The sequence below is a fragment of the Sturnira hondurensis genome, unplaced genomic scaffold (genome assembly GCF_014824575.4).
Source record: "Sturnira hondurensis isolate 20B ecotype Veracruz unplaced genomic scaffold, ASM1482457v3 Scaffold0002840, whole genome shotgun sequence".
Classification (NCBI taxonomy): domain Eukaryota; kingdom Metazoa; phylum Chordata; class Mammalia; order Chiroptera; family Phyllostomidae; genus Sturnira; species Sturnira hondurensis.
The window spans coordinates 7,428,045-7,438,709 of record NW_028075471.1 but is presented as its reverse complement, the minus strand read 5'-3'; positions in this window follow the sequence as shown (position 1 = coordinate 7,438,709).

Below are 10,665 nucleotides of genomic sequence, written 5' to 3'. Positions count from 1 at the left end.
TGATAAACGCCATTTTCTTCACTGTGTTACTTTTCTGGGGATATTTTAGTACTTCTAGATGGGTACCCTGGGCAGCTGCTGGCCAGTCCTGTTATTCCTGCTTGTATACTGAGGAATGAATACTGGGTTGTATAAATCTCTTTAACAACATTACACCAATTACCTATAGAGAATTTTTTTTCAGGCCTGGCTTATATCCATTGAACTAACATTTTTTTTTTAAATTTCAAAATTGTCAGGACGTTGCTGTGAAATGCGTGGCAGAATGGGGCTAGTGTTCTGTTCTGTGTTCTTACAAATAATAGGCAAATGCCAGTGGCCTATGGCCAAGAGTGGGCTGCTAAGTCTCCAAACTTGCCAAACCTATTGGTGCCTGGGCTACCTCGAAGGTCCAGTTCCCACTCATGCATCCTCTCCTGAGCCTGGTTGGAAGGAATGTTTAGTGATGTCAGTCATCTTGGGATGGCTTTTGGGGCAGACAGGCTGCCTATACTTGAGTATGCCCAGGAAGGGAATTGTGTAAATGACAACTAAAAATGAATGCTAAGGGAATGTCTTTCTGCCCTTTTGACTTTGTTCCTGAGATGTCAACTTACTGATGCTGATGTCCACTAAAAATGCAGCAGACAATTGTCGTACCTCAGTTGCTAAGGGACAGGGATGTAGAGTAGGAGAAAGATCAGGTCAGCTTTCCAGAGTACTGAGTAATCAGTTTGTGCCAGGCACTGTGTAGATGCTGGAAGAACAAAGGGAAATAGGACATGGCCCTCATCCTTGAAGAGGTATTATTTTTATTTATTGAGATTTTTAAGTCCTTCCCACTTCTAGGTGTCAATGGAAGTGGCAATTTGCTACTGGTCTTTTAGAAAATTCAGATTTATGTTCTCAATCTACAAATCTTTCATTGGAATTTAGGTGAACTACCTTAACCTTGTGTATTTTATACAATGCTTTATATGGTGTTTTATAAAATGGTTTCAAAGATATTATCTCATCTGAGCCTCACAGAGGGCTAGTGCCATTATGCTTATTTTACTGGTAAGAATAATGATACCCAGAGGGTTAAGTGTCTCTCATTCTAGATCTTCCAGCTGGTCAGAGACAGCTTTCTGTGACCCTTGGTTTGCTGATTCTTTTTTTTTTCTTTATTCAATTATCTCCCCGCCTAGATCTATCTAAGTTTGTTTTTTTCCAATAACCACAGCTTTTATGTATTTCAAACTCACTTTTATCCTACACATCCACTGATTTCTCATTTATTAAGAGTTAAACGTGTGTGGTGTGCTCTCGTGTTGGTGTGGCTCTTGTCTGCCTTCCTAACTTATGGCTTCTTTATTTCCCCTCATTTTTTTTTTGAAAGGGGCAGTAGGAACTTAACATTTGTCCTTTCCCAGTCTACTGTTTTTCTGATTCCTGTGAACAATGGTAATGGAAAGTGACCGATGATAAAATAATTTCTTTCATGTTTGCCTTGTTTGGAGGTATGCTGTAAATTCAAAACTGCTGACTCTTTGGGGAAATGGTAAGAAAGTGGCTTTGGGAATTTATACAAGAGCTCTTAGGTCTTTATGGAGGAAGTCCAGCATAGACCAGCCGGACTTGTGAGTGACATGACACATGGAGTTATGGAAGTGGCAGAAACAGAGGTTTTTTTTTTTTTCTGAAGAGGCTGTCCTTGGACATACTTTGCTAGAAATAATATCTTCCTTCTCTGACTTCTTATAACATTTCTTTTCATATTTCTTATGGCTTGAATTGCTTCTTACATTATATTGTAATTATTTTTATAGTTATCATCTTTTTTACTAGTCTGTGTTTTTTTTTGAGGAGAGGAATATTATCTGATGTGTTTTGATAACTTCATGGCACCTTGCATGGAGCTTAAATGCAATAATTAACAAATATTCATGTTTCTGGGGTTTCCAGATACACTCCCCTTTATGCAATACTGTTTCATTTGAATATTTTACAGTAAGCATGATTTTTCATGCAATCAGGGAAAAAAGATATAAAAATTTTCTGAATGATTAAATGGATAAGTGAATGATTAAGAATTCAAGGCTGCTAAGGAATTTGGAAGCAAGATACCATTTACTGAATATCTAAAGCACTGGTTTTCCAAGAAGTAGGACATTTTTCATACTTAGTATCCTAATTATTTTTGCAGCATTTGATGAAATGGAATAGGGGCACAGGTGTATAGTAGCTGAGATATCCAAAGTTCAAGTCTTTCCCCTCCTCTTTCTATTCAGGTTCTCTAAGCTTCCAAGATCTTGTTTGGATTTGTTTTTCATCCAGATGTTCACAGTTTGAAAGCAGCAGAGATTATTAGCCAAATTTGTCCCTGTGGTGTGAAGAAGTGAGTTCATTGTTTCCCTTGGGCTCCAGAGTAGAGGCAGTTCATTGAGGGTATCTGGCTCTTTCATTCCTGAGCTCAAATACTCTCTGAAGTTTTCATACATTCAAGGTCCGTCATCTGTATGCAATCTATCACCAAGGAGTCACACATTCTTATTATTTCAGATTTCCCAGAGCCAGAACAAAAAACAGGAAAAGAACATGGCTTTGTTTAGATGCCACAAGTCACCTTTTAATTTTTTCATTGCCAACAATTAAAATGATTTCAATATTGGTAGCCTCTCACTGAAGGATCATGTGGTTTGTATATTTGCCTGTATGTCTGTGTCTTATAGGTTGGGACTTCCATGTTATAGCTGAATGCACAGAACATTCCAAAATATACTAATGGGACAGATGCTTTCTAAGAGCAACACTTTGATTGTAGGATGTCATTGTCTTATGTGATACAACATATACAATTCAGCAAGGCCCCACTTTACCAGCTTTCATTTGCTCCTTTGAATTTTCGTAGGTCACAGTTTTAGGAGCTCGGCATTTTTCCTTAGTAAGAACAGATTTCAGGTAGGAAGCATGCATAGATCACACACTTCTGTATCCAGTAAACCTTGTGAATGACTTTCAAGCTGAGCATTGGAAAGGAAGCAAAAGAGTACTAGATAACCTTGAATCTCCCAGAATAAGCATTGACAATTTAAAAAAAATACTAACTTCTTTTTCATAAGGTAAGAGTTTCCCTATTAAGACTCCACAGAGTTTATTATTTTTTTCAACCTTAAAACATCACTTAAAATCTCAGTAGTGCAGGGTTTGAAATCAACAAACTAAACAAGTCTCCAATGATAGCTGCTGTTGTTTTTAGTTGCTTAATTTTTGGTACACATAAGTGAACATGCCCACTTATGACCCATGCTAATGGGACAAGTCATGAAACACATGTAAATTGGAATCACACTTCAGCTCTGGAGAAATTGTTGCCTATAAATAATTGCATGTTAGATTAAGAAAAAATTAGGAAGAATGATAACCTTTATTTAATCTCTATTATCTGCCTTGAATTGTGCTAAATTATGTAATTTAACCCTCCTGACAAGTTTAAGAGATTCTTTTATCTTTCATTATAAATGAGGAAATAGAGGATTGAGGATGTTAAGTAATGTGCCCAGTCACACATCAAGTAATTGGTAGAACCAGGGTTAGAACTGGGACTATTTCACTTCAAAATTGTATGTTTTCAATTTATTCCTTGGCCTCACACTGTTCTCTGTGACTATTATAATTAACAAATAAATTCTTTTTTTAAAATATATTTTATTGATTATACCATTACAGTTGTTCTATTCCCCCCCTTCATTCCCTTCCCCCCACACCCTCCCTCCCCCACCATTCTCCCCCCTTAGTTTATAACCACGTGTCTCAAGTTCTTTAGATTCTATATTTCCCCCACTATTCTTGCCCTCCCCCCTATCTATTTTCTACCTACCATCTATGCTATTTTCTGTACCTTCTCCCCCCTTCTCCTCCTCCCACCCCCCTGTTGCTAACCCTCCATGTGTTCTTCACGTCTATGGTTCCACTCCTGATCTAGCTGTCCTCTTGGTTTGCTTTTGTTTTAGGTGTGGTTGTTAATAACTGTGTGTTTGCTGTCCTTTCACTGTTCATATTTTTCATCTTCTTTTTCTTATATAAGTCCCTTTAGCATTTCATATAATAAGGGCTTGGTGATGATGAACTCCTTGAACTTGACCTTATCTGAGAAGCACTTTATCTGTCCTTCCATTCTAAATGAAAGTTTTGCTGGATAAAGCAATCTTGGCTGTAGGTCTTTGGATTTCATGACTTGGAATACTTCTTTCCAGCCCCTTCTTGCCTGTAAGGTCTCTTTTGAGAAATCCGCTGACAGTCTGATGGGTACTCCTTTGTAGGTGACTGTCCCCTTATCCCTTGCTGCTTCTAGGATTCTCTCCTTCATTTTAGTCTTGGCTAATGTAATTATGATGTGCCTTGGTGTGTTCCTTCTTGGGTCCAACTTCTTTGGCACTCTCTGAGCTTCCTGGATTTCCTGGAAGTCTATTTCCTTTGCCAGACTGGGGAAGTTCTCCTTTATTATTTGTTCAAATAAGTTTTCCACTCGTGGCTGTTTCTTTCCCAATTCTGGTACCCCGATAATTCGGATGTTGGAACGTTTAAAGATGTCTTGGAGGTTCCTAAGCCTCTCCTCATTTGTTTGAATTCTCATTTCTTCATTCCTTTCTGGTGGGATGTTTCATTCTTCCTTCTGGTCCATTCCATTGATTTGAGTCCCAGTTCCCTTTCCATCGCTATTGGTTTCCTGGACCTCTCCCTTCATTTCAATTAGTTTAGCCTTCATATGTTCCTCTAATTTGTGACTATGTTCCTCTAATTTGTGACTATAATCTACCAGTTTTGTGAGCATCCTGATAAATAGTGTCTTGAATTGTGCTTCTGAAAGGCTGGCAATTTCTCGGTCGCTTAGAGTTATTGGCTCTGGGACTTTGAGTTCTTCTTGCACCATCTTTTGGGCTGTTCGTGCCTATTCTGTAGAAGGATCGGAGCCCTAAGGTATTCACTAGCGCAGGGCAACTAAGTCGCTGGGTTGTGACGCTGTATGTGGGGGTGGGGTCAAAGAGGGACTATGGCGTCCTCTCTGCTGCCTGCCACCTCGGCCCTCACCGGTGCCACAGCTGCTGCCATCACCGGGCCCACGCGTTTCGTCCCACTGCACGCAAGTGTGCCACCGCCGTCAGCCCTCGCCCCCTGGGGCCTGTGTGGTCCGTCTCACTGTGCACGAATGTGCGACCTAGGTCAGTCTGCCCCACACCCCGGCTGGTTCCGGGCTGCCTGAGCGCCTGGGTCGGGAGACCTGTCCTGCCCGACCCTGCTCGCTGCTGGCTCCGCCCCTCTTACCGTCCCCGTCGAATGGTTAGATGTTGTCGGACTTCTGTATAATTCAATTTTCTGTCCTTTGGTTGTGTCTTTGTTTCTCCAAACCTTTGTTGTATTCAAACTTGGTTGTGGGAGAAGGCACAGTGTTTCCACCTATGCCTCCATCTTGGCGGAAGTCCACAAATAAATTCTTTAAAGTCTTTCTTTTTCAGCTGGAGTTTATTCTCTTTTCTTTTCTAATTATTGTCCTTTATGTCCATAATGTCCTTAGATTAAATAATTTTATTTACTGATTTTTCTCTTAAAAAATTAAAATATAAGCACTGGCTTGGTGGCTCAGTTGGTTGGAGTGTCCTCCTGTACACCTAAAAAAGGTTACCGTTTCCATCCCCAGTCATGGTACATACCCAGGTTGCGAGTTCAATCCTTGTCATGGTGTGTGTGGGAGGCAACTGATCGATGTTTCTCCAATCAATGTTTCTCTCTCTCTCTCCCCCTTCCTCTCTAAAAAAAATTTGTATCCTTGGATAAGGATTAAACCAATTCAAAAAGTGAATGTCTAATTTCTGGTATAGCACCTTGTCCATAGGAAGTGTTCAGTCAATACTTGTATAAGTACATTTAACATACAGTGTAAGGTCAGTCATACAGCCTTAATATTCCATTTTTACCCAAATTTTACATTTTTTGTTATCAAAGCCTCTTTTAAAATAACTAACCTTAGGCAATTAAAATACCTTCTATGTGTAGAGCAAAGTAAAAACTATAAAGAAGTATCCTTAAGAAAACTTGCTATTTAATTGTGATAGACAAAACTGGCAGTGGGCTCCATTTTCTGCCTGTACTTTCATGTAACCAGTTCTTTGTCTTTTGTGGTTATCACAAGTGTATGTTCCTGGTATTTTATTTGTCTATTAACTATTTATAAAGTTAATAGGCAATTGAAGTATATACTTTGCTATTTAAGAATTTGAGACACTTATATCACCTATAGAGGTCTTTTATATAAAATATTTCTTTGGGGAGTTTGTGTCACACGGAACAAGTATTGGCCTGACAGTGTCTCATCTTCTACCCAGCATCCAACCACTCCTTATCCTTCCACTACCACCACTTGGCGTCAAGCCACCAGCACCTCTTACTTGGACTATAGCTGTGGCTCCTGACTGGTCTTCCTGCTCCTTTCTTTGCCTCTTTCAGTTAAGTGATGTGTATAGGGTCACTCCTCCACTCACATTTTCATCTGAGAAGAGACCACATTTGTAATAATGGCCTACAAGGCCCTATATCACTTGTCCCTACCCTAATGCTTATCTACCCCAACTAGAAATGAGAACCAGACAGCATGAAGTTCTTTGTTTTGGTTTTCTATCTCATTTATTGCTGGACTCTAGTGCCTAGAATGGTGTCTGACCACATAGACAAATATTGATAAATATTTGACTGAAGACTGAGTGAAAATGTTGGCTATGATACTCATGTAAGCCATAGATGCCACATTCAACTCTTTGAGCACTGTGAACTTTATGGTTTACTCAGGTGTGCCCTGATGATACAATGGCCCTTCTGGAGCTTACTTTTCAGTTCAAGAGACTGACATTCAACATAAATAAATGTCTAATTATGTAGTGGTACAGTTGTGGCATGGGAGCTCAATAACAGGAGTTCCTGACTTAGTCTAGAAGTGGGAGCTGGAAGGCTTCTCTGAGGAATGCTGCGTAGCCCTGCTTTACGAGCTGAACTGTGAGCAGTGTTAAAGGTCATGATAAAGGTAGTCACAGACCAAGGGAAACTTTTGCACAGATTTCTTAAGTCCCTGTGGTTTTCAAACTTTGGGGGCATCGGAATTAGCTGGTGACCTTGTTAATGCAGACCTGTGGGTCTTGTCTCCAGAATTTCTGATTCAGTAGATCTGGGGAACAACCTGTGAATTTGCATTTTAAACAGGTTCCCTGCTATTACTGCAGCTGCTGTTCTGGGGGCCACACTGTGAGAACAACTGGATTACAGGATGGGTCTGGCATCCTATCCAAAATGAGGAAGCTTATTCTGGGATAAGGTCCAGGAAGACTTCTGATTTTGAAAAAAAAAGCCATCTGCAAGGAATTTTGCACATAGTTGTGGTTGCCCAAAACCAAAGGGTAGGCATAGAAGGAGCTGGAAATAATAAAGTTTTTTTTGGATGCATCCACAGATTTGAAAGCTTGATAAAATTACTACTGTTTTTTTTTTCTTGTGAGAGGCAAAATACATTTGGCCTGGAATGCTAAAATTTTTGCTCCTCTGGAGTCAAGCATAATTGGATTTAAATTTTAGTTGTTACTTATTCATTGTGGAACTGTAGCAAGTGAATAGGTGTAGTGAGCTGGAATGGCGGGCAAGTGGTTTGGCTTTTGAGCCTGTCCTGTGGACATAGAATCCTTTAACAATTTTTAAAGATGGCAAATGGTGATTGCTGAGACTAACTAGAAATTAGAAGCTGAAGCATGAAAACAAGTGGCCAGTGTCTTCAGCCACATCTGCTCCATGTCCAGCTCTACCCATTGAAGGTGAGACTTGGCTAAGCTCTGGATTTTGTTATTAATTTAATACTTGGAGTGGTAACTGTCTGTCCAGTTCTTTTATCTGTAAAATGAAATTAGTAATACCTACTTTACAGTTTATGTGGGTGGGAGATTATTATGTAGTCAAGGTCCTACTTTATTATTTGATGCTCTATTAATATTAAATATTGCTATTATAAAGTGCCTTTCAAAGTTTATCACTCTATTCCTATTTCCTTTTTCCCACCCCCCCAAAAATTCTGATTGCTCCACCATCCTTCCTTTACACATATACTCTGGTCTAAAATGGGTAACATTGAATTATATAGCTTTTAAACAGTTTTAACCTGATAGGTTTATCATTCACATTTTGAAGAAAAGGTAGTTGTTTTCCAGAATGATTTTTATAAAATTTAGAAAAAACAACAAGAGTTGTGTTGTTTGATTTTCAGTGTTTTGGGAGCATTGACTTCTTGGTTCCTCCTACCTGTTTGGAAATTTGCATATTGTCTATTGCATTTTTCATGAGTTATTTATGGAGGGTGTTTATGTATTTGTTAGAAAAATACAATCAAAGTGAACAAGAACCTTTTTTCTTAATCCTTTTATTTGGGTTAACAAATAATTTTGGTGGTCTATTGTATTTTAGGTTTTCAAGCATTCATATGCCTAATATGAGGTAGTTCCAGCTTCCTTTCCTTGTAGTAAAAATATTTTGATTGAATAGGTTAAAATCTCAACTTGTTCATGCATTCAAATGTATTTTCTTGTTTATTGTTCAGTAAAAAAGTGTAGATTGAAATAGTACTTCTTAAATGCAAGTGATTTCCTATTCCTGTGTATAAACTAGTCTTCCATGAATCCAAGGGTTTATTTTTTCCTTCTTTGACAATTCTAAGGGAAAAACCTTTCTTTTGTACTATATTAACCTCATCTGTATTTATATTAAACAATATTCTCTGGAGAAGAAAAGGTTTAGTATACTTAGTGAATTATGTACTCTCCTAGAGGCACTGCAAACTGTTAAAGCTCAGTGGAACCCAGCAGTTGTAACTGATGAAACATCAGCATGTAGGCTATGAAATAAAAAAGAAGTAATTGGGGACATGTTGGGAGCTGGCAAATGGAAAACACTAGCAGATGTAGAACTGAAAGAGAAAAGAAAGTTTTAAAAAATCACATTTACTAGAAGAAGAACTGCACAGATGGATGATAGAAGTTAACTCTACATTTAGAGAGTGGATTAGAAATTATAGTTCTGTTTCTAGTACTTAAACAGATACTTGAACTCTCACAGATAGCCATATAAAAATTGTTTTTACATCAACTGAGATGTGTGTTCATCAGTGTGATATTCCCTTAAAGTATAGTTTAGACATTACTCAGGTCAACTTTTACCTGTTTGTAAGAGGTGATTATATTCATCTCTTCTTCCTTTTCAGTGATAACATGTTGGTAACTTGAAACCAGGCATGGTGACAGTATTTACACCATAGAAATTGCCAAACACTGCAATAAGTGTGCCTCCCCAACCCCCAGGCAACTGTTAAACCTTTACCACTATAATACCATATATAGGGTAGAAGAGCTAGGCCTGAGGAGAGATGGAACATTCAAAGTAAGACTCCTTGTCTGGTTAGTTTGATGGGAAGTCCTAGATCACAGGCCTGTACTTAATGTTGAACTTTTCTGATACATAGGCAAGTGTTATGCCATTGCATTTGGAAATATAAAATTCTGATCCTAAAATACATTTTGATCCAGTAGTCATCCCCAACCCAGACTTGATATGTCTGTGCACTATGTTGGCTGTTGTGTAGGAGAAGATACAACTAACTATCTGTCTTCAGTCAGGTGATTGTGTGTTTTACCTTCTACCTTCCTAACTTTGCTTTTCTGTTTACATAGTTCTGTATGCTCTGAACTGTGAACTTTGCAAGAATGGGCTGGTGGTTCAAAAAGAAACTAGATCTTATTGATACTACATACTCACATGTTTTTTTCTTTTCCTGGGCTCAGGAGTATCTATGCTCTACCATTAAAGGGGTAAGCATAAAGTGGGGGCATGGAGCAGGAAGAAGTGGATTAAAGAGAACCTATCCTATGACGACCTTCTGTTCTTGCTTCTTCTAATGCATTTGGTCATCCTCCTCTTACCAAGTTTCATGTTAACATCTTACTATTATAAAAACTGTTGAAAGTGTACTATTTTTGAAGAATGAGTCATGGAGATCTGCTCATTGTTAATGATTTCTAGAAATATCTCTGTAAATGAGGAAATTCTTTTGGCATTTTAGGTAGAGTTGGCCTGCTATGAAAACTGAGGGAGATTTTACCCTTCAACCTGTGATTTCTGATTTGCTATTGAGTAACACTTCTCTGTAGCCTTTTTAGATCAAGACTTTGAGTTCAAATATGGTAATGTTTGCTCCACTGGAGGACTTGGTCTATAACTTGCCTTTCCATAGTGACCATCTAATGTAGAAAGACTTCCAAAATTCACATATGCAACACATATGTAAATATAATAATGTTTATTGAGTGACTCCTATGTAAATGATACCATACTAAGCATTTTACAGGATAACCTACAAAAATTTTATTTAATCCTTATAATAGCCCTTTCAGTTTAATATTATTATCATTTGTATTACTAGGTGGTGATGAATCGAGGCATAAGTGATGTGCCCTGGATAACGGAACCACCTCTTAACTCTGGTGACAAGTCAAGAATTTAACCCAGGTTATTTGAGTTTAGACCTCATTGTTTAGATACTATACCTAACTACCTCTTATAGCTCTGAAGCCATGTAAGAAATTGACTTTGCGTTGCTTCTCCTCACTGGGAATTTTCATA